A 20,739-nucleotide genomic window follows, 5' to 3' on the forward strand; every position below is an offset into this window, starting at 1 on the left:
TTCTGCATGGGCAGCTTTGTCCTTTAGTTTCTTCAGCATAGAACCTAATCATGTCGTCCCTAATTGTAAGTGATACATACTCGTACATCTGTTTTCTCTGTAGAGCCTTTTAGAATTCTCTGAAGGGCACAGGAAGGATGTGGGCTCCTTTTTAGATTCAAATGAGGCAAATTAGCCTTACATTGGGTGCCACAAAGTAATGCCTATGTTACATTTCAGCGTGAGAAAGCGGAAGGAAACACACCACACACCATTCCTATGTAGGTTAACAACTTTGCCAAAGTTCATTTTGCCTTCCCGCTCAAACTGATTTTAAAACCTCTGAGGTTTCTTTCTTTCTTTCTTTCCTCAAGGTAAGGAACGGTTGCCAAAGAGACACAGGGGAAAGTAAGAAAAAAGTGCAATAATTATGCAACAAACAAATTATGCAACAATAATTATGCAACAACTATCGTTTCACCTGTAGATATTTTTACATGAATTTACATGCGTCAACAGTTCTGAAAATGCACATAACCTATTAAAATGCAGTGCTCTTGAAACAATTCCACACACTTGGGAATTGAATGGCATTTCATCTGTCCTTGTTGTGAACCCACGTGGTTTCACTTCAGCCCTAGTACTGCATCTCTGTAGGAAGCAAGATAAGGCTGGGAGAGGGTCACAGCCCAATGAACTGCAAGATTCAGGGGTAAAACACATAATAACTGTATTTCACAAAGTCAGACAAATGGTGCATAACACCTGCTATTGTAAATCTTCAGTGGCAGGGTTGTCCATGGCCTCAGGCAGAGATCATTTTCAGTCTTGCTACCAGAAATGGCCAGAACAGAAGATGAACCTTATACATGCAAAAGCACCCATCCCACTGAGGCGCTGCAGTGGATCTTGCTCTTCTCCCGCACATTGCTACAAAAATTGATTTTTTTAGTGACAATGGCCTGATTCACATGCCACAGCAAGTCAAACCTTTGCTTAGTATGACCACATGAGCCTGCAGGCTTCCAGAGGAGAATGTGGTAATGGTTTTAGCTCTCCCTGGCAAATAATAAGCTGGAAAACCAAAGTGCAAGCCTTTGATACAGCTCATGATTAGTCTGGAGAGAGTGGTTTCAGACAACATGCCAAGCCATACGTTAATGCATGAGCACTAAGCTGCCACTGCGGTTGGTAACTGTGAGAAATGGATGCTGGACTAGATGGGCCTTTGCCCTGATCCAGCAGACTCTTCTTATGTTCACAGTAGTAGAATGAACAGGGAGGAGCAAATTAGCTGAACCTCCTCTCCTGGAGTCTACACACCCACACATTCATGCTAAGCCATGTTTTGGAAAACTACTCGAGAAATGGGATTTGGAGATAGCTAAATTTGGAATTCCTGGGTACTATATAATTTCCAGACCTTGTGATGAACATGCAATGCTTACTGAACACGCAACTGCTATGTAAAAGTATGCCATTCATTTGGTATAAGAAGAACTTGCTATTTAAAACGAAAGTGACTTTCTAATTTAGCGGGTTCAGATTACCAGGCACAGAGGCTGAGTCCAATTAATCAAATTTCAAGGCCAAGAGTTATCTGCTCCGTTTGTCTCCTCCTGTTTTCCCAAAGTAGAGCAGGTTTCAGTCACAAATTTTACACTAAATACTGGCACTTCCATATTACTATTGCCTTATACTGGCAGTTAGCAGAGGAGCACATATAGCCATGCTGTACCTCAGGCACAGCAGGATTTCTCAGAGCTCATTGTAAGTTTTTTAAAAAAAATTAAATTTGAGAATTTCCCAACTTCAAAGCGTGAAATGCGATGACTGATAAAAGTAGTGAGGAGAAGAAATGAGTCTGAGGAGAACAGCACAGTTTCAGATTAAATGCAACTAGTCGTCCAAGCAAGTTAGAAAAAAATAAATCATGTGAAGTTAATAGGTATGTATCTTGGTAATTAAGCCTTAATTTAAAATTATCTTTCTTCAAATACTTCTTTAGGCAAGAACCCTTTAATTATGCCTACACACACACACACACACACACACACACACACACACACACGTCATAATAAAATGCCAGCCATATGATTTTCACATCCATTTAACTTTAACAATTATTTATGAAAATGGGAATAGGAAAGGCATATATTGGTGCATAGGATTTTCCAACAGGACTAAAAAGGTCAGCGTGAGAGTAAGTGTAAACTTTCTCTTTCTCTGTGTGTAGACAATGTACGCAAGGTTCTCTTTCCCCCAAAGTCAAAGGTTCCTCTCAGTGAATTGGGTTAGACAGAATCAGGGGTGAGGTGGCAGTTACTGCCAAGTTCATTCCATTGAATAGGAGACATTCACTCATACAACTTTGGGGTGTGGGAGCCCCGAGTACCCAATGTTTGGTGTTAAGAGTCAAGTTGTGTCCCACAACAATTGTATTCCATTTTCTTTGTGCTATTTGAACATAGCTCTCATTAAAAACTGATCTCTCCCAGCACAGGTAGTTTAACGGTGGTGAAGATGACATGTGCGGGAGGTACAAATGGAGCAGCAGAGACATGTGTCCAGGGGTTCAGAAGGAAAAGGAGATGGGGAGTGTGAAACCATCAGGTCTCAACTCAAAGCCTGTCTCAGAAAGAAGGAGTGGGCAAACTGGAGAAAGGTAGTTAAGATGCCGAGTACCACAGTGGAAGGGCAGGTAGTAGTAATATAATTTATTTATACCCCGCCCATCTGGCTGGGTTTCCCCAGCCACTATGGGTGGCTCCCAACAGAATTAAAAGCACAATAAAACATCAAACATTAAAAACCTCCCTAAACAGGTAGGATCAATTATAGGTGCTGAGCAGAGAAAAAAATGGTAGTAAGAGATAAGCAAGGTATGAGTGCATCTAAAGAACAATGTTTATGAATTTAATCACATTTCAACTAGGAAGTGCCCGTATCTTCCAATAACTCTAGGCATTCATTCTTCTTAACAATGAATCCCTTAGCCCTAGTACACTTGTTTTTGAGGTACGATTCCTGCTGTGTTCCATGATATGGTGGTACATCGGGTTACAAACGCTTCAGGTTACAGACTCCGCTAACCCAGAAATAGTACCTCAGGTTAAGAACTTTGCTTCAGGATGAGAACAGAAATCGTGCAGCAGCGGCAGGAGACCCCATTAGCTAAAGTGGTACCTCAGGTTAAGAACAGTTTCAGGTTAAGAACAGACCTCCAGAACGAATTAAGTTCTTAACCCGAGGTATCACTGTATAGTTATAACCTCCTATCCCTCTTCATTACCAACAGGCATTAAGTACTCATTGCCCCATCTGTTGTGCATTCTACAATTTCCAGATTATTCAAGGATTCATATTCATGAATTTTGATTTCCCCTATAACCTTTAGAATAAGAACCAATCTATGTAATTAGCACATTAATTACAGCTTAATCACATACTCAGTGATGATATGCACAATGACCTTACCTCTTGAATTAAATACTTCATAATGCCTGTTCATAGCACCCCACATATAATCTCAATAGCTACTAGTTTATATTAAAGCAGTTTTCCTTTATGTTCCACATTCATCAGATAGTGCATACATGTACATAAGGAATAAGCAACAAACCTAATGTAGCAATACCAGCAAACTTAAAATGCTGATTTGCAAAGTGAATTGTATCCTAATAGCCAATAATGACATATAATATATAATAAAATTTATAATATACTTTAAAATAGCCCCCCCAATGATAAGCTCTTTCAAGGTGGGATCAGAACCCCAAAATCACCACCTAATTAAAACCCCTAAGTATCACACACCTCATTTCAGGGGAAAAGTTCTTATTGGAGAACACTCAGCACAGCCTTTTTTCATCAAAAGAATAGAGTTCTCAAAATATTTGGAAACATTTTGGTAAGCAATACAACTTTCATTTTTAAAAGGTGTACTCAATTTTATCTTGAGAGAGACAGATAACAACAACAGATATTGGTTCAGCTTTTGTGGCTGGAAGTAAACATTATTAAGTCAACTTGTGTAGGACAGGACAGCATGTATCTGAAACTGAGTGTAAATGGCTATCAGATTTTGAAGAGCTGGAATCACTGCATCAAGCTCATCAATTTTGTTAACAGTTAAACCAAATAGTTTTAATCAGATTTTGAATAAATGTGCAATTACTTTTGGGGAAAGAAACTTTCATTTTTAAAACAAAATATTATCAAGGAACTAGAACAGAATCCAAATCAAGACAAAATATGAAAAAACAGAATGAATCACGTAACACACAAGCACACACTATTTTCTCAAAGCCGTTTGGGTTGTGAAAAGACTAGGAAAACCTGGTATGACCTTTTTCCAATGCCAGTGGCATTTAATTTAATTGATTATCTGCATATTCTGAGTAACAATCATGCTAATTACCCATGGGGTTTAAAGCAATCAAAGTACTGATGAGAAAACAGAGTGGCACATGTGTCTGCGTACAGGCAGCCTGTGTTGATATTTAAATGCAGATCCTCTATAGTACAGTTGTCTTGAACAGAGGAGCCATGTCTGCAGCTGTCACATCAGCTGACAAGGGATCATTACTGCTACAGCTGACAATTAAATAAATTTCCTATGGAAGCAGAGCAAACATTGACACTTATGTGAAAAATACCTTTTTTCTGAAGGTATTTCACATTCTTGTGCACAGAAGAAAACAGTGCCAGCTCTGTAAAAGTTCATCTGCATACTTTGCTGTAAACCTGAAATAATTCAAAAATACTTTTAGAACACAGGTGATTGCACAAATTCAAGTTTTAGACTGGGATAGCTATTTTGCCTTCATTAAACCAATGGATTAATGAAATATGAGTTGAACCTCCTACAGTTTGGAAATAAACTGAAGGATTGTGAACACACATACACACACACACATACACACACGAGAAATCTCTTTAGTTAGATCTTCCCAGATTACCAGGTACATGTATCAATGCAAATAAAAAAAAAATATTACAAACTACACTTAAGCATCTGGACTGAATTCAAATATACCCTGAATACTACAAAGAAAATCTACGTTGAGCATTTGAAGAGTCATAGTAAATGGATCTATTTATTTATTCTGCATATAAGATTTTCTGTATTTCCTCATGCGTAGTTGTCTTCAAATCTAAGTCAGTTTATATTCCACATGATAAACAGGAAGGATTATACAGTGGTGCCCCGCAAGACGAATGCCTCGCAAGACGGAAAACCCGCTAGACGAAAGGGTTTTCCGTTTTTGAGTTGCTTCGCAGGACGAATTTCCCTATGGGCTTGCTTCGCAAGACAAAAATGTCTTGCGAGTCTTGAGATTTTTTTTTTTGCTTCCCCCCCCTTTATCTAAGCCGCTAAGACTTTAATAGCCTTTTAGCAGCTAATCCGCTAAGCCGATAAGCCTTTAATAGCCGCTAAACCGCTAATAGCGCTAATCCGTTAAGCCGCTAATAGGGTTGCTTCGCAAGACGAAAAAACCGCTAGACGAAGACACTCGCGGAACGGATTAATTTCGTCTTGCGAGGCACCACTGTAACTGGAGAGCTAACATATAAAGCAAGAGGAGGGGGAGCCCTTCAGATTATGTTTAATTCCAACTTTCCTCATCCCTGACCAATAGCTATGCTGACTGGGGCTGATGGAGTTCAACAACATCTGGAGGAAGAAAGATTAGCCAACTTTGAGATAGATGAGTGAGTTTGAAAAATTTGCTGGTTTAAACCTTGCTTTAGCAACAAGCTCAGGACCAAAAGAAAGGTGACGTTATTCGCTCATTTACTAATTGCAGAAACGTTTTTAACAGTGCAGTGCTGTTCAGTAGTATGCACCACTGAGTTCAATGGGGCCTACTCCCAGAGAAGCGTGTGCAGTTCTGCTGCTCCTAAATAGTTGCTGCAGGAGGCCCCCATCTGGATGGAAATTGGGGGAGGTTTTTTTTTTTACTCCTTTGCCCCTGCAATATGAGAATAACAACACCAATCTACTTTAGTGGGCTGTTCCTAAGATAATGTGAGCTGCTTTGTACATCTGGAAAGTACAATATGCTTCTCAAGTTAAAATGGCTCTAACAGTGCAACCCTAACTATAGAAAGTCTAAATAAAAAAATCCTTCCAGTAGCACCTTTAAGACCAACTAAGTTAGTTCTTGGTATGAGCTTTCGTGTGCAAGCACACTTCTTCAGATACACTGAAAGTCTGTGTAAGTTACATGAGTTACGCTAGTGTAAGATACCCCATTCCAAACCTCATTCGGGAGAAGTTTGACTGGCACTACTATTTGCCAGCTAAATTCTGCTGGGTTACTAGATCACATGTCCTAGCTGAAAGGGGTCTAGAATAGGTATGTCTTTCCTTACCCCATCCTGCACTGACCATGTCCCTTTTTGGGGCCTTTGGCTAGTATAAATTCTACCAACTTAAATTCCACCAGCTGAGCTGAGCTGAGCTGAGCTGAGGGCCTTATTCTGGCACATCACCAGCTTAGCCAGGGTGAAGGACTTCTACTGGTGTAGCCCCAGCTAAGCCAGGAAGACCTAGGATCCACTGAATCCCAGCTCCCTTATCCTGGCAGATCGTGTGTTTGAATTGCACTGTTAGTTATTTCCTGAAACGAAGAAGGGATGAAGTTTCAGGCTTAGGTGCACCTTCCCCTGCTCTTCATTCCCCCTCCCACTCCACTTGAGTAGAAAGCAATCCAGCCCCAATACTGTGCCTCTCCAGATTTGCCTCTACAGTGGTACCTCGGGTTACATATGCTTCAGGTTACATACGCTTCAGGTTACAGACTCCACTAACCCAGAAATATTACCTTGGGTTAAGAACTTTGCTTCAGGATAAGAACAGAAATCCTGCTCCGGCGGCGGTGTGGCAGCAGTGGGAGGCCCCATTAGCTAAAGTGGTGCTTCGGGTTAAGAACCGTTTCAGGTTAAGAACGGACCTCTGGAACGAATTAAGTACGTAACCAGAGGTACCACTGTAAGGTGGTAGGTAGATATATTGAAATATATGGTGCTGCAGCCCCTAAGTCATATCACACTAGTATTGGAAATACTAATCAAAACAAGGGTGGAAAAAAGGGAGTACAGCTAAAATAAGAGTGATGCAAGTTTCAAAATCGCACTGATTAATAATAGATAGTACACTTGGGGATTTTACTACTGATTTATTGAAATTTAAATAAATAAACCATCGTAATGGGTTGAGATGGCAAATAATTTAAAAGCATCTTCTTCCCCCCTCCCCTTAGCCACTGCTAAAGCTCTTGTTAGTAGTGGTGAAGTGTACAAAATGCATAAACAACAAACATAATCTCACTTCTGGAAAAAAAGGCTTCTCTCCCACCCCTCAATGCAAAACCTTAACAATGCAAATACAGACAAACCTAATACTTAGAAATGGATGCTCTGTCAGCACGTTAAAGAGAAAATGTTATTTTAAAAATGGCAAAGAAAAAGCCACAATTTCTGGGGTCTTTCTAAAATTCAAGCCACTTCTGAGCATATTAAAGAGAAGTGTTATTAAAGAAAGGACAAGAAAGAAACCATAATTTCTGGGGTCAATCTACAGTTCAAGCCACTTCTAAGGATATTAAATGGAAACTATATTTGGATTTCAGTGAGCAAAATCTTTTCGGTTTTGTGGCAGGTTTTTTTTTTAACCCTTAGCACAGCGCCCCCACAAGTACAAAGCAGAAGATATTCCATTCTATTAAAATCCTCCAAAGATGTCAGATATGCAAGATGTTATTCAGGCTAGTTGCCAAGCTCTCCAGAAATACTCACCAACCCTGTTCCTTCATATTGCAACTTGCCCACAGATTGCACACCAAGGAAAAATCAAGTTATGTGCTCTCAACTGGGTTCACACTAGATGTATGACAGTTTCACTGCAACATCATGGTGATCATGGTGTTTGCTCTGCGTCAAAAGCAGTGGCAGCACTGGGCTCCCCTGTGCCATATCACCCCACATGGCAAGGGTCCTTCAAACGTTGAATTCCAACTTCTAGCAGCAGCATGGGCAACAGCCAGGGATGGTGGGAACCTGAGCCCAACAATATCTGAAGAGGCACAGCCTCTCTCCCCTAACCCCATATAGGCACAGCCTCTCTCCCCCAACCCCATATAGGATGTGATTCTGTGCTGGCACAGCTATTGAGGCAGACTTGGCTTTAAAATCAAAGCTTTTAACAAAGTGAGAGCTTTAAAAGAAGGGGAGATAAAGATGAGAAGTCCAGAGTTTGCCCCATAATGTGGGTGGCATGAAATATATTTGGGACATGTCATGGTGGACATGCAATCCTGAGCCACTCTTGACAGTGAAGTCTCAGCATGAATGTGTGTGTTAACATACTGGGTACCTAGAACATAACTTAGGGGCATTAATTAAAATGGATCTGGTCTGAGTAAAATTTAGTTGACCACCACTCATAAAGTTGGGCACACTGAGCTCCAGATCACTGCCAGAAAGCAGCTGAATCCTAGAGCACGGACGTCTGCCAACATGCCAGTGACAGCTTCCTTTTTGGGGCTAACCACAGCTTCAAGGGGGTGCTTCTTCATAAGGTTCATGGTGAGGGGGGGAAAGGCTTGTCCTCCTTCCCCATGTTCCATGGCCCCAATCCTGGTCTTCCCTCCTCCCCTATTAATGTTATTTAGAATAAAATAACTGGACATATTAAATTTAATCCCACATTGAATGTTGCATCTGATTCAACCCTCAGGCAGAGGCATCCACATTACTACCTACCCAGTGTTTATAGCTGGAGATGCCAGAGACTGAGCCTAGGGACTTCTGCCTTGCAAAACACATGTCTTACTATTGTGCTATGGTTTTCCCCTGTTTCATTTGGGGGGGCCTTCATTTTGAAAACAGCTACTGGTCATTGGCTAAAGATGCTATACTGATGGAGGGTTAAGATACCAAATGTTTATTGTAAATAAAATGCTACATTGAATAAGTATTTTTGTTCCTAATCATAGTATTTTAAATACTGAATAGGCATTAGAAAGAATGCAGAATCACCCTTTGAAACAGTATAAATACAAAACTTTGCACCAATATCATACTAGATAAGCTTTTCTACCTTATGATTTATATGAACAAATCCTATCAATGACCACAACTATCTTACCCACAATTATCTCTCTTCAGTACTACCATCAGAACCAAATAATCCTTGAGATATGAGACAATACTCAGGAACACATCCTAAGTCCAAGTGCTATACATACATAGAACAGATGCTTCTTTTTAAATAGCTATGATGAAAGTCCTCCTGGGATTTTTTTTTTTAACCTAGCACATGAACATCATTATTCCAGTTCCTGTCAATGGTCAGCTGGGATACTTTCCCAGGCTTCTGCCTTAATTTGAGCTCAGCAACCTGATTAATAAGCAACCCTATAAAAATATTTCATCTTGTGTTATTCATTTTTTAAAAATCACACCAAGCTCCAATGCTGTTTTCATAATTCATGTACCAAAGAGATTAAAAGAAAAACCTGGAGAGATCTTGTAGTCAGCAAGCAATGTGTAGTTTTCTTACTGAGGCCACATCCTTACTGTTGAGGTTGTGCATATGAGCATACAGAAAAGCCATAAATATCTTTAAATAAATCACATAATTATGTCAAGGCACTAGTATGCCATGCTTAGTGATATGGTAATGAATCTATGTTGCTTTTGCAGAGCAAAACGGTTGTACAGGGTGAAAACTGATGGCAGAGGATGTAAGATCTCCAAAGTCCTGCTAAGCAGGCAGCAAAAGGGTAGAAGAGAGAGCAAAGTGGTGCTTGTGGTGGTCCCCCCCTTGGGCTATTTTTTTAGTTAGTAGATACATGGCATTTAACACTTATAAGACGCAGCTATATAGAGAAAACATCCTCTTCAGCATGCTGGAGGTGATGCAAGGTAATTGGCATGACTTTCCATATGTGATGGACATGGGAATTTGTGCAGCCATTTGGGGAAAGGTTATTTACAGAAATAAGCAAAAGTATGAATCACAATGTACAATGCAACCCATGCCTAGGTTTATTAACATTTTTTAAATCACTCAAATTATTGCACAAGGAACTTATCACTTTTCTTCTGGTAGCAGCATGATTGCTCATAGCAAAAAATATAAATAAAAAATTGGAAAGGACTGGATCATCTACACATCACACAATGGAAGCAGAACTTATGGACAATTGCTTTATCAGAAAAACTAAGAGTCCATGCCCTGAATGACGGCAACTGAAACGGACGATTTTGCTGAAATATGGCACCCCTTTTATAAAGTATTCAAATGAACACTCTGATGACTGGCAACTACCATCTACACATAGATTTATTACTCTTCTGTCCAGGGAGAGGGGTAGGAGGGGAAAACCCCCAATTGTTTAGACACTAATATCTTCCACCTCTTTCCAAGCCTCTAACAAGAGTTACTAATTTCAGTCAGCACACTGATGGACAAAAAGTTGAATTATATGGGAAGTCCTATCCTCCAATGAGAAATCTGCATGGATCATCTCTAGGGAGTTTTATATGTCATTGTCTGATATAACAAGGAGTAACATTATACAAAATCAGTCCTCTATAAAAAAAGACATGGTACAAGAGATAAGAAACAGATGCGGTATGTCAGTCTCCACACTGTTACAAAATCATTTATATCAACCTTTTAAAAATAGTTCCATCTGAACCATAATACTAGTTTGCATGATGCCATAGGAAATTTCTTTTTTAAGGCAAACCTTTATAAAATCCCTCCCTTAGATTTTAGCTCCAAGGCTTTTAAGTACTTTATAAAAGCCACAGCACAATAAGTGGAAGCTGTTTCAGAAATTAAACTGTCTAGTGCATTCCTTGCCTCAAGGCTCAGCTTGATTTCTTTCAAGACTTCTCATTATAACCCAAAAGTCTTCATGCAAAACTAAAATAAAGGAAAATAGAAAAGGAGGAAAATACTGCCCACACCAGTAACCAACTTTGTAAAATTATAGGTTTCCTATCTAAGTAGAAATTAAAGCAGAACAGTTGAAACAATTTAATGGGCACAACTACAAAAGCGTAAGATATAGAGTTGCTTACCAGAATTTCCCCCCGTAAACAGAGCAAGTTTTTATTCACCACATTTTTTCAAGAGCTTCTGTAAGACTGGACCTGCAACAAAAGAGGGAACTGCTCAGTTATGTACTTCCATCATTATTTACTTACACAGTGCCGAACAACTCTGGTGTTTCTAACAAAACTCCTTTTATAACAATCTTTGGATCGGGCTGTGCACCAATGATGGGACTGGAGCATAACACCAACACAGGGAGTTGACCTGTTTTTCAATTTTTTTAAAATGCCAATATGGAGTTACCAATGGCTAAGAGAGCAGAACCAGAGGATGAAGGCATTGTCCAATCTTTCTTTCACAGTATTGATTTTTCCTCTTTGTAAAAGGTATACTTGAGATTGAGCGTTATTAACAAAACATATGGTCTGTGATAAAACCAAAAATAACGTACCCTTCAAAATTACAATGCCGACATAATTGGAATTTTCACATATTGTTAAAAGGCCCCATCCAGCAAGGGAAATTGTTACAATAAATACAATTAATTCCTTCAGACCTGCTCAGTTACTGGCATGTTGGTGTTTCACATAGCAATAAAGTGTCTCAATCATATGCAACAAAGTAGTTGTAAGAATGGAAGTCTGCAAATTGCTTTCCCACACTCAGCAAATTGTTACTGCTGCAATTGTATCTTTCTGTAAAGTTACAGTTTGCTGCAACGGGTTTACCCTTTATCGTTATACAAAATCACAAATAAGCAATACAATAAGTCCATGATCATAACTGGAAACAATTTTCCACTTACTGAAGGCCATACAAACAGACATGGCATAAATTGGGCACTGTAAGAAGCAAGAACGGTAAAATGGACAGGTGCCACTATTTCACCAAAGTTAACTAATTTTTTCATGGCAGCTACTTGAGTTCTTTCCTTAGGCTATATACATAGACAGAACAGCTTGCAGTGCAGACAAGCAGCGATGTCAGAACAATTTTTATGGCAATAATCATTGGGGGAAAGAAGAGCCTGTGTCTTGCAGTAGTATAAGATCTGAGAAACAGAGCAAGCAAGATATTGGAGTGGTTGGAGAATGAGGTACAATGCCATTGAATGCCTGAAGAAGGAAGAGAACAGAGGTACTCTACAGTACATTCTCTATGGTTAGTTCAAAACTGTTTCCTCAGCATTGAGAAAAGGATAACAATTGTATTTAAGGTGCACATGACTAAAGACTGAAGGCATAATCCTGCTTGGCCTACACAAAGGCCCAGTTCACACATCCCATTAATTAAACATAGGTTTAAATCAACTATGCTTTAATGTGAATCAGCAGAGTACTTGCTCCCAGGGCGCACCTCCTGCTACTGCCATGAAGCAAAGCAGAGTGTCTGTGTCATGGGTAGGAAAACTAAGGCCCGGGGGCTGGATCCGGCCCAATCGCCTTCTAAATCCAGCCTGCGGACGGTCAGGGAATCAGCATGTTTTTACATGAATAGAATGTGTCTTTTTATTTAATATGCATCTCTGGGTTATTTGTGGGGCCTGCCTGGTGTTTTTACATGAGTAGAATATGTGCTTTTATTTAAAATGCATCTCTGGGTTATTTGTGGGGCATAGGAACTGGTTCATCCCCCCCCCCCAAAAAAATATAGTCCGGCTCCCAACAAGGTCTGAGGGACAGTGGACTGGCCCCCTGCTGAAAAAGTTTGCTGACCCCTTGTCTGTGTCATCTGGCAGAGTTGTGTCATCTCAACCTAGGCTTATGGTTTGCTTTCCCCAAACAAACCATGAGTGGTGAGTCAAGAACAACCCTTGGTTACCACATGTAGTTTGTTGGGGAAGAATCAACCCAGCAGCCCAGGTTTTGATAACATTGGTTTGGTTTGTTTAGATACGGAAACAGCAGCAGTACAGAAGGAGCACCATGGGGACACCTGTACACCGTGTACTAGCAAGCTTCTTATTCACATTAAACCATTGTTTGTTTCAAACTGTAGCTTAATTTGACCTGTGAGCCAGGCTATAGACCGGCTTCATTAGAGGTCAGTATGGCTCTTTTCTCACCCATGCCCACTCCACATATGCTCTGCCACAGCTCAACTATTCATTTCAAGGAGAGACTCTCTTGAGATGTACAATAAAGCAATCCAGGAACTGCATTTTCCTTAAGCCCCTACATGAAATACTGTTACTCTGAAAAGTGCCTTATTTATTTCCCCCTCTTCTGGAAAAATGTATTGCTGACGTTAAGAAAAAAACATTATGGCAGTGAACAGCATAAGATCAACAACAAAAACCCAACCTGAAAGTACAAAATTCATCACAAAAATCAGTAAATCAGCTTATTACACCAAATAACACATCTCAAGGAAAGTGTGGGTGGTTCCATAGAAGCCAAGAGGCAGTCATGGCATTTCCTTCAAGTGAACATTCATGATACAATCTAGAGTGTGAGGAGAGCTGCAGGCGCTGAGTACCTAGGGCAGATGTTGGGGAGGCAAGAGTTATAGTGGTCTTTATATATCTCAGGGTATGGTCTGAATGAAGGCACGTGAGGTCACTGCCTCTGTCTGGTCAGTGCTTGGATGAGAGATTGCCTGGGAACCACATGTATTTCCACCTTGCGTTCCATGAAGAAAGAAAGGCAGGGTATGAATGTAAATACATAAATATACAAGATATATACATAAATAAATAAAACCGAGTCTCTGCATGAGTGGCAAGAGTGCTTCACAGGGGAGTTTTTAAAATATATTTTGAATGGCATATGTAAAAAGAGTTCTATTATCTATGTTTTAATGACACACACACACGAGATATGACTTCACCCCACATTAGCATGCCCTGCAATTAAGATTCTCCTTGGAGGCTAGTCTTTGGGTCCCTCTTTATTTTTTTTTTTTAAAGATATTTATTGAGATTTTCAAAATGTTACAAAGAAGAAAAAAAATAAAATAGAAGCAGAAGAGAGTACAAATAATAAAAATAATTGACAAAATAGAAAAAAACGGGAAAAAACCAACCCCTTCCCACCATATAAGAAAAAATTCCAAATGAGAAAAAATGACAGAAAAAAAGAAAAAAAGAACGCAAAAATCACAAAACTTTAAAAACATTTAAAAACCAATTCATTATTTTCAAATCCTTAGCTGTCATTACCTTCTTTCTTAGACCTCCTCCTCCTCCCTTTCTTTGTATCCTAGTTATTAATTATCCCAGCAAATCCTTGACCTTATCTTCCTATAATAAAATAAACCTTAAAACTTAAATCTTATCCTTACCAACTTCTCATAATCATAATATTCTTTCATAATTCTTTAAACATCTTTGCTAAAGCCAAGTAATTTCATTCCAACATTTTTCTATCATTCATCAATTTTATAAAACAGTTCTAATGGTAGAAAAAAGAGGTATAAACAGATCCAATCTTCACCCAGCGTCCCTTCCTCCTGGTTCCGGGTTTTGTCAGTCCTTATTCCCATCAATCTAGCCCATTAACCTGGCAACCTTATGTCCGAGGCCCTCAAGTCTCTTCCATGACCCTTCCGCGGCTCTTCTTCATATTTGTAACTGTATTTTCCCTTGTCTCCTGCTCGTGGTAACTCCAGCTTGACAATGTTTTTAACCCTTCTCAACAGATCAGCCCCTTTTCCATGTTCAACAATAAATTCCATGTAGTATTTAAAGGCATGTTTCAAAGGCCCTCTAAAATTGAGAGCCCCCACAGTCCCAAACATCTCACGGCCCGTTGCCATATTTGAAAAGTCCAAACATCCCAGCATAGGGGAGTCAATCCAGCCCCCATTTCCAAACCAAGCCAAACTTTTCCTTTCCAGATATGGCTTTTTCCAAGTTCATTTGTCAAATCCAAAAAATCATATTCCTGTTGGGCCTGTTCTGTCAAAACACACTCCTGATTTAATGTCAAAAACTCCTGTTCTGTCAAGACACACTCCTGATTTAAATCCTGAGTGGGCTCCACATATTTTCCCACTGTCTGTTCGAAGTTTCCCACTGCCTGTTCAAAATTTCTAGTCGAAGTCGCCATGCAATTCACCTTCTCGTGTAATTGTTCCAGTAGATCATTTGTTTTATAGAGAGCATACAACAAGGCTTCTGAATACATTGTCCTACAAGGTCAGATACTTGTTCCCACGGTTGTAATCTGTAACAGCTGTCGACTCCCTGGAGTTAGTTACAGTTTCACACTTACAATTTCACAGACTCCCCCTAGGGGGGAAACTTCTATTTATTCTTGCAACAAAGTTTCCTTTTTTAAGATACTTTGTCCATATATAATCCTTTAAAATGCGAAAGGGAACAGTGGAATCACTAGGTTTCTCTTCTTTTAGCCATCTGTCAAAAACACTTGTCTTTGGTTAATGAACTTCACACGTCAGTCCTGACAGCCCGCTCCAGGATCAGGACGGAGGAAAGTTACTTCACTTTAAAGTCACTTTAAACAGTCCAAAAAGATCCCCCCCTTCTCCTGATGTCGAAGGGGGGTTCCACAATTTTAAATGGTGAAATCCAATCTTTTAAAAGCGATTTTCTGAGCTCTAGTTTAAATTGCCTTTGCTTTATTCTGTTTACAAAAGAACGGAAGGATGACTTCCTGTTTAGACCTTCCCGTTCCGTACCAAATTCAAGTAAATTTTTAAAGTCCGATTCTTTCCTACTCGCAAGTCCTTATTTGATGTCCAATTGTTCAAAGTCTAAGTACTCACGGGTGCTTATTTTAAAGTCCAAATTGTCCCAGGAAAAAGGGAGCGCTCTCCGGCAACAGCTATGCGGCTTCGCTCCACGGAAATAGCAGTTGACTCACAGCACCGCGCCACTTCCCCCTCTTCACTTCGGAGCCCGTTAGTGGGTTCCTTAGCGGGTTGGGGGGCGCTAAAGGTGCCCGCCGAGTCCCATGGTCACAGGCTTCATCCGCCTTTGATTTTTAAGTGGGTCCCCGCTTCGCCGTAGCGGAAAAGACCCGTTTTCTGCGGAGCTAGTCCCTCCAGTTCAGAGGGAGTCCGCCATTGCCGGTGGCGCCACCCCGGAAGTCTTTGGGTCCCTCTTTAGATGTTAGGCAGGTTGTAACCTGTGACAGCTGCCCTGCCTGTGACACCCCAGGGAGGTTTTCCAGCATCTTCTGGGTATCAGGTAAAGACTGTTGGGGTGGGGGCAGATCTTTTTGTTGCTGGCTTTTACAGTGTGTTTTAACTTGACTTGCAATTGTTTGCATCCTAAGAATCACAAAGTGAATTTTTGAATTCACAATTTTTGAATTGTGCAAAATGAGAGTTTTCCGTATGCAAAATGCCTCTGTCTGATTTTGGGTAATTCCTTCTTCCAACACCGGCTCCCCATGCCATTCTCATGCTGTTCAGGAATCTTTTCACAGCACAAAGGGGAGGGTGTTCAGAGGGAAAGGAAAAAACCCTTCCATGAGCTTCTATTTGTGTATTTTTTCTTCTTCAAATCTAAGCCATTCTTTTTCTGCTGCTCTGTTTTATTTTGATTTTTTTTAATGTATTATGGTCATGTTTAAATAATATGTTGGCTATGGTTGAATCACATGCTCCTAGAGGCTTTGCTTTGTAAGAATGAAGTAGAAATCTTTTATTTTTGTACTTGATTTTTGTTTCAAGTACCCCGAAACAGTGATCAACAAATTATGATGTTGTAACTTAAGAACATGCGGTACAATCCTATGCATGGTTATGCTCATAAACAAAACCCACTGTATTCAGGGATGTTCATCCCCTACCATATTGGACTTGTGTTTTCTGAACTACTAGTAGCAAGACTAGTTGTTTTTTTTTTTTTAAGAAAAGATGATGCTGACAAACCAATGGAGTGATATCTGATTTGTTCAGCAAACTATAGAGTGGGCACATAAATTAAGTATGAAAAGAGCTGTGGTGTATGTACAGAATAAACAATAAGTAGTGTATTCTTACAGACTGATGCTGATTCACTTATTTTTGGGAGGCCAGATTACTATTTCAGAGTGTATTTTGTGACAGATCAGTACTGAAGTAGATAGAAAACTCAGATAAAGAAATATATAGATATATATTATGAGCCAAAGCTTCAACGTGTGCATTTCTACTGTCCACCGCTCCCCAGCTATAAACACTAAGGAGAAAGAATTTTCCCATGTCTAATAGATTTGAAAACCAACTATATTTCCCCCTGACCTAGAATCCTTCCACCCCCATACCACAGTGAAAGGAAAGTCTAGAGATAAATGAGATGTTTTATTACTTGATTTCATTCAGATCACATTATGCAAAGCAGAAAACAATAATTACTGGAATTTCTTATTTCCCTCTGACTTCTTCCTGCTCTGCTCAGAAACTCTAATAAATCTGCAAAGAATTATCTTGCTTATGTTAATTAGCTTGTTAACTACACAGTAGCTCAGCTTTTGCAAAAGAAAAATGCTTGCCATAACTGCCAATGAAATTGGTTAGATAACCTCACCCTTTTTCTTAATTTTAAAAAATGGAACTAATTTGAAGAAAAGCTGAATACAATATGATATATTCAGATTCCAAGAGGCAGCCCTTACAGTGGTATCAAGATATTTTTGTTTGCAAGTCTAGGCCATGCTAATGCAGAAGATATTGGTTCAGATGTAATGCTCCAGGCATCCTAAACCATGGTTTATGAAACCAGGAACATGCACAGGGCTCACATCTCCTCCTCTCTCCTCAAAATGTGGAACCCTGGTTTAATGCTGGTAAATTAACCAGAATAGTTCTTCCCAGCTTAAAAAAGTATGGTTTATTAAATCTGGAATGGAAAACCGAAACCATGAAACGCTGAAGGCCACTGAATCTGATTTAAGCAACTCTGACACATGGCCCTCAGGGTCCCTTGCAACTCTACAATTCCATGATTCTGTGAAGCAACTCTAGCTCAATAAGTTCCTCTGCCGACTTCCTCCTCACTCCCAAACTCTGGATTTGGAATATTAATCAAGCTGAAGCATTCCCTAATATTATTTCTATTATTATGTACTGTAAATCATTTGTATTGCTACCAAATGATGATGCTAATGAGTGATCTAATTTGTAATTATATTATCTATGTTATGTTTTTATTGTTAGCCACCTTTAGTGCTTTGTGTGTGGGGGGGGGGGAATCACAAGCTATCTCTGGGAATACATTTCTCAGTTTTTGCTGTTTTGTTGCTACTCATTTTATGGGTAGCAGCTAAAAACAGTCCAGAAGAAGCACTGATAAGGACAGATCAATATTTGTTCCCCAAAATGGTATTATTATATTAGTGTGATTATTTGTTTCATTTATGAATCATTTCCTATGAAGCATTTCAAAGTGATTTTGCAAAACAATTAAAAATATATAAACAATTGCATACATAATAACAAGTTCAAATCCAATATGAATACAAAAGGAATTTTCCACCTAGAGGGCACCAACAGATGCTGAAAAGACAAACGTAATCGTAACTATGAAAGATGCTTAGCAGAACTAGAAAGGCTTGGGCCCTTTATGATTCCAACAGATATATGTTGCTTTAGATAATGATAATATCTATTATTATTTATTAGACCTTTAGATTGCCCTTAATTCCAAAGGATTCCCAAGAGAATGACAAAGCAATACAAAAACTCAGCTCACATTAAAATAAAAATTGATTACAACTGAAACAGGGATGGCTAACCTCTCCGGGTATTACTGAACTACAACTCCCATCAGTAGCATAGAGCATGGCCAGGAATGATGGAAGCTGTAGTCTGGAAGCATCTTTCCATTCTTGCTTTAAAACAATAATTGCAATAATTAAGGTTCTATAATATGAAAAAAAAGCCCAAACCGAAAGGTAGGATCAGTAGGGTGACTCCAAACACAGCAACCAGGAATCTTCTGAGGGAAATTATCTCTTTCCCCAAGCATCAGCAAACTGTAACATCACAACAATATTACCATATACAGCAAGTCTAGACAAGCCAGATCTTTCTCCTGACAATGCAAAATGTTATAGTGGTGAAATCAAGATAGCAAGACAAACTGCTTTCCTTGTTTTAGGTAGATGTCAGGTGCTATCACGTAGGATAGTTTTCATATGACAAAAATGCACCCTTGAAAAACAAAGAGAATACTATACATATCTTAACACATCTAAGAATTGCAATGATAAACATTTCATAATAAAGTAGATCATGTTTGAGATGAAGTGGCAAACACAACTGTATCACATAATTAAGTGGTGAGGTTGGTCATGGATGAACTATGGCCTGCAAATGAACAGAAGCACACTACTGGATCATGGCCTTAAAATAAATAGAAGAAATGTCTATCCAACCTTCTCTTAAGTGGCTTCAAAGTACCATAGATACTGCCAGAAACACATGAAAATACCAGGCATGTTTTATAGTATCCTTCTCACTCCAGGTAGCACTACGGCTTCTAGTCATAGACAGTTGCAAGTATGTAGGAGTCGCAAGAAAGTGAATGAGAACCCAAAGTCTCAGTGGCAGAGCAAGTCTCCAGGCCACCCGGGGTGGGTGGGTGGATCTGCGTTCACAGCATTGTGCATTGGACACCATGGGGCCAACATCTTGGTCTGAATGCCTGGGCCCATAGTACATGACTTGGCCTACGGGGTATGACATGGGATGGCCTGCTGCCTTGGCTGACGTTGCACATTGCAGTGGTGGGCTCCCCAGATGCCCCAATCATAACTGTAATGACAATTATGTGGTCAGAACTGTTGGATTGGCAGAACGGGAGCGGTGCTTTGGAGCCTGCACAAGTCAATCACACTTGGAAGCAAATGAACAGGGTAGTGCAGCATGCAGTGTTGGCACTCTAGGGTCAGGTGATTTGTCACCTTGGCATTAGATTTGACAATGGGGCTCTATACAGACCCACTGGGGTGCACTTTCTGCAGGGGGAAATGAGGGCTAGCTGCTCAATGTGTGTAATAGCAGCAGGGATTGGTTGAAGATGCAATTGGTTTGGCAGTGAGTCAGTGGGAAGGGACTAACTTGTGTGGTGGATAAAGTATTAGGTTAGATCCTTAGTCTGTATGGATGGTGGGCTGGGAGCGCCCCCCCCCCCGGTCCAAGAAATCAAGGTATCCTGTTAAAGGAATCCAGGGTGGGGGTGCTTCTGTCCAGACACCCAGATGGGCGCTGAAGGGCCACAGCATCACCAATATTGGGCGGGATCGCCCTAATTTGATGTACATCATAGGGCGACCCTTAAGCTCAGTTAATCCTGTCAAACAATAAAGCAGCAGACAGGCAATTTGAGCCAGGATACACACCCAAGGCATGTGCCTGTAATCAATAAAGTTGTGGCCTGTTTTATATCCCAAGTGGTTGTCCTCTGTTTATTTGCAATTTCACCATGCCTTGGCCCACCACCCATTGCTTTACTGTGCCTGGGGCCCACAACATCAGTCTCACATACTACATGCTACACCACTTTTGAAGTTCAATAGCGCTTCAGAATCAGTTTATGCTACAGCATGATGGATGGATGTTGCTTTTCCAAGAAAGTCCTGCAGGACACACAAGCCTTTAGGCATGCCTCAAGTAGCTCCCCTAATTGCCACTGTTACCTCCTAGCTGTGCCTTGCAAGTCTGAACAATTCAATCTGTAAAAAAATTGCTAATATTTAAGCATTTAAATTCAGTGGTCTGATTAAGAAATTAAG

At 40.0% G+C, this 20,739-nt stretch overlaps 1 protein-coding gene across 8 annotated transcripts in view; it reads right to left on the reverse strand.

The window, feature by feature from the left end:
• The window catches only part of FYN (FYN proto-oncogene, Src family tyrosine kinase), a 117,466-nt gene that overhangs the window by 43,997 nt on the left and 52,730 nt on the right, over positions 1-20,739 (reverse strand). For 6 of the 8 annotated variants that reach the window (XM_081000401.1, XM_081000403.1, XM_081000402.1 and 3 more), the window contains one exon: positions 11,080-11,151. The exons of 1 other annotated variant lie outside the window; for it this stretch is intronic. The gene's annotated coding sequence lies outside the window, so the exon portion shown is untranslated. Of the gene's footprint in view, positions 1-4,637; positions 4,726-11,079; positions 11,152-20,739 lie in introns of those variants that run through there. One more of the 8 variants, XM_081000398.1, reaches the window with a different exon arrangement.

The sequence above is a fragment of the Podarcis pityusensis genome, assembly GCF_964106645.2.
Source record: "Podarcis pityusensis genome assembly, chromosome: 3".
NCBI lineage: Eukaryota > Metazoa > Chordata > Lepidosauria > Squamata > Lacertidae > Podarcis > Podarcis pityusensis.